Genomic DNA, 4,360 nt, shown 5'->3' on the forward strand with positions numbered 1-4,360 from the left:
CAGGCCCTGCCACTGGGGAATGAGGAAACTTTGAGGGGACAACCTCATGGCAGAGGTGGCCAGGGACCCACAAACTCACCTTGCAGGGACTTTTAATCTTTTCGTGATAGCCACAGATCACCCCTCTTCCAACTACTTGGCGATGGGCTCCTAACTGTGTCTGTATCTTCTGATTATATTTCTTGTGGTGAATAATGATGTGCTCAGTCTCCTGAAGAACACGTGGCAGTGATGTGGCTACAGAGAGACAACTCAAGTAAAAAGATTGCATGAGTAGAATAGAACAGGGGCCCCCAGATCCCATTCTGGGTCTTTTTATTTTTTTAATTTTTGTTTGTTTGTTTGTTTTTTGGCCATACTGTTCAGCACGCGGGATCTTAGTTCCCCAACCAGGGATCGAACCCGTGCCCCCTGCAGTGGATACGTGGAGTCTTAACCACTGAACCACCAAGGAAGTCCTGTATTCTGGGTCTTGATCAGCACATTCACACTCTGTTGCCCCCTTAGAGAAAGGGAGGACAGTGGGTATCGTCTCATTTGACAAAGAAGGACCTGAGGCCAAATGCTGACATGGGGAACAGAGGAGGTAAGGAGCAAAGCCAAGTCAAAAGGAGGAACACATCAGGACAGAAAGAGGCAAGGCCTTACCAGCCTGATACAAAAGCAAGTGTCTGTCACTCCGAGTATCAATAGTAACAGTGACAGGTGCCTGTACAGGGAAGGGTCACAGACTCCAGGACAGGTAGTGCCCAGAGGTACCCAACCAGCCTCTTCCCACACAGGAGGCCTTACAGACTCACCAACAGGCCTGCTCTGGCTAGACCTACATCCCGGGTACAAGAAGCTCCCTGCCCCCTGCCAGGTAATTCCAGAGAGGGACAGCTCTGAGTGGCAGACAGCTCATCACCCTGGAGCTGAAATCCACCCTGGAGAGAGCCCATAATACCTGGACCCAAGCCTCCAGGTCCTCACATAACAATAGAAATCCCTACTGCACTTCAATCACTCTCAGGCAGCATCCTCTCCACCTGCCCCCTTGCCCACCTGTTAGAGAATCAGCCTCCCTGGCCCTCCCTTCAGCCTGCAGGCCAACCCCACGGCACCAGGCTGCCCCCCTCAGATCCTGCCTGCCAGTCTCACCGAATTCTAAAGTTCGGCCCAGCACTGTGTCCCAGCTTTCACGTCAAACTCCCTTTCAGGGAGGCACACTGGCTGGATGTACAAAGAATAATTCACAGAGTCGGCCAGCTGAAGAAGGGCAATGTCGTTAGTGATAAGGCTCGCATTAAAATCCATATGCCAAATGATGTCTTGAACTGGAACGACCACTGCACTTAGGCAATCCGAATATAAAAATGTGTTTCCCATCTTCACTGTAAGGTCCTTATAGCTGTGGGAAGACAATATGCACCTCAGAGAGATGCTGGAGGGTCTACACTCCCCTCCACCCCTTCCAGGTTCTTCCCAGCCCGTGCCCATCTCCTACATCAGCCATCAGCCATTTTCTCCCTCTAACCCACATCCCCTCCACAGACCCCTAACCACTCGAGCTAGTGCTTCTCCAAGTGAGGTCCCAGGACCACCAGAGCAGTACCTGGGACCTTGGTAGAAATGCAAAACTCATATTTCATTCACAGTGAGCACAAACCAGGGGCTTTGGCCTTGTTTTAAGGTGAGGAAAGGAAAGCTCAGGTAGGGAGACAGGCTGACCAGCAGCCCAATCCCACCACCCCAAATTCTCACCCTTTTACACAGTGAGCTGCAATCAGCGCCCACGGTGGGGTAATGAGGGAACCTCAACATTTCTGGACATTCCTGATCTGCAGGCTCACCGGCCAGGGCCACTTTCTCTCTGGGGCTGCCATTCCATCAACTATCCTAATAATATGATGGGCACATGCTCCTTGGCTCAGTAAAAAGAGGACTGGAGGTGAAGCTGCTACCTCCCTTCCACTACCTCCCCCACCGCCACCTCCTCCTCCACCTCCGCCTCCTCTACCAGCACCTCCCCCACCTCCACCTCCACTAACCCCACGGACACCAACTCCACCCTGCCCCAGGGCAGAGCCAGGTTTACTCTCAATTCCACCAGGACAGTCTGACCCTTCAACCCCCCAGCCAGGCCGTGTTCCCCATTGGATCCCAGGTGGGCCTGTACAGTCCCGTACAGAAGCAGTACCTTGAGGAGGCAAGCGTCCAAATACAGGGTCCTGTAATGGTTTCAAAGTGTCTCCCACTGGGGGTGTGGGCTGCACAAGAGACACAGTGGGTACTGGAATCTTCAGGGATTTTAGGTGTCCTAAAGCTGAGGGGGCCTCCTGGATTGCCAGGCTCACTGCAGGATCCTCCTTGGGTCCATCACCCTCACCTGGATAAGATGAAAGAACAATGAGAAGAGGAGCTGACTGGACTGCATCCCGCACATCACTGGCCTCTTCCCATCGCACCCTACTCACCCTCAAACCCCACCTTCCATCCCCCAAGACCCACCTGCCAAACCCCATTACCCACAACCCGCCCCCCCCAGACAAGCAGCCCAGCCCAGCCTTCTCTTTTTCCTGCTTGCCCGGGCCTCACTGAGCAGAGGCTGAAGGACCAGGAGCCAGACCAGGAGGCCCAGGGATCGGCCGCCGCTGCGGGGGACACCCGGGGACGCCATGGCACCTCTGGTCGCCTCTGCGCTCTGCGGCGCCCCCTCGCGGCGGCTCCGCGCCTGCCCTCCTGTTGGCAGGAACACTGGGCCAGGGACGAACTCCAAAGCTGCTCCTCCAAGATCTTCACCTCATGCATATTCAACCAAGCCTATTCTAGGTCATGTTCTTAAGGCCCTTGAACATGTAAGTAATTTCTCCACTTTGTAGTAGAGATATTCTGGATTATATACCTCAGTGTGATCTAATCACTGGAGCCCTTAGAAATATATATATAAATAAAAGAAAAACAAATGCAATCTGCCCAATGAAAGATAAAAGAAAAACAAAGGAAAGTATGGTAAATAGAAAATACAGGACAAAACGGCAGTAGCATCTACAGTAAGCCCGAATGAGCTGAACATACCAAACAACATAAGGACTTTCATGTTGGATGAAAAGGCAAAGTCCAGAAATAGACTCTCTGAAGAGACAAATTTACAACAGAGAGATACAGATACATGGGAAATAAAGGAATATAAAGTGAAATGCCAGGTCACACTGGTGCAAAAATAAAGCTAGGATTGCAATTTGGTTATTAAATCATAGCATTTAAAGCAAAGACTGTATAAGGGACAGAAGGAGTTAGATACAGTAAGAAGAAGACATGAAGGAGAAAATGCAATGACAAGGCTTTAAAGGTAAAAGCAAAGAGGACCAATTTATGGGAAACTGCAGTTTCTGATATGCTCTTCTTAGGAAGCTGACAATTTATGTAGGCAAAATTAAGCAAAAATATAGACTATTTGACTCTCACACCTTATCATCTACACCTAACAGCACTATGATGAATTTTACAACTACCAACAGAAAACACTCATTGAACACACAGGGAACTTTTAGAATCAAGGCCCTAAGGAAAACCAATATCTCAAGTAATCAACGTGATACACATTCTGTTCATGAGCCACACGTCAATAACATTAAAATCAACTTTGGGGATTTCCCTGGTGGCCCAGTGGTTAAGACTCCGCCTGTCAATGCAAGGGACACGGGTTCGAGCCCTGGCCCAGGAAGATCCCACATGCCGCAGAGCAACTAAACCCGTGCACCACAACTGCTAAGCCTACACTCTAGAGCCCATGAGCCACAACTTCTGAGCCCACAAGCAACTACTGAGCCACAGCTATTGAATCCTGTGTGCCTAGAGCCCATGCTCTGCAAGAAGAGAAGCCGCCGCAATGAGAAGCCCACGCACCGCAACAAAGACTCAACGCAGCCATAAATAAATAAATAAATTTATTAGAAAAAAGAACAACTTTTTAAAAATCCCATTTTTCTGAAACAAAGCCAAAACCCTAGACAATGGTCTTCCTTTAAAAAGGAAATCACGTGACTTCCCTGGTGGTGCAGTGGTTAAGACTTCGCCATCCAATGCATGGGGTGCAGCTTTTTTTGTGTGTGTGTGTGTGTGCGTGTTAGTTTCTGCTTTATAACAAAGTGAATCATACATATACATATGTTCCCATATCTCTTCCCTCTCGCGTCTCCCTCCCTCCCACCTTCCCTATCCCACCCCTCCAGGCGGTCACAAAGGACCGAGCTGATATCCCTGTGCTATGCGGCTGCTTCCCACTAGCTATCTACCTTACGTTTGTTAGTGTATATATGTCCATGCCTCTCTCTCGCTTTGTCACAGCTCACCCTTCCCCCTCCCCATATCCTCAAGT

General features: G+C 49.9%; 1 long non-coding RNA gene across 1 annotated transcript; it reads right to left on the reverse strand.

The window, feature by feature from the left end:
• Positions 1-122: 122 nt before the first annotated feature.
• Positions 123-2,330, reverse strand: LOC114907943. The gene is made up of 3 exons (XR_003796826.1): positions 2,180-2,330; positions 1,141-1,390; positions 123-237 (listed from the first exon to the last, which is right to left on the reverse strand). It is a non-coding gene; the product is annotated as an uncharacterized LOC114907943 (long non-coding RNA).
• Positions 2,331-4,360: the final 2,030 nt, after the last annotated feature.

The sequence above is a fragment of the Monodon monoceros genome, unplaced genomic scaffold (genome assembly GCF_005190385.1).
Source record: "Monodon monoceros isolate NGI ecotype Baffin Bay Population unplaced genomic scaffold, NGI_Narwhal_1 Contig3728_ctg1, whole genome shotgun sequence".
Classification (NCBI taxonomy): Eukaryota; Metazoa; Chordata; class Mammalia; order Artiodactyla; family Monodontidae; genus Monodon; species Monodon monoceros.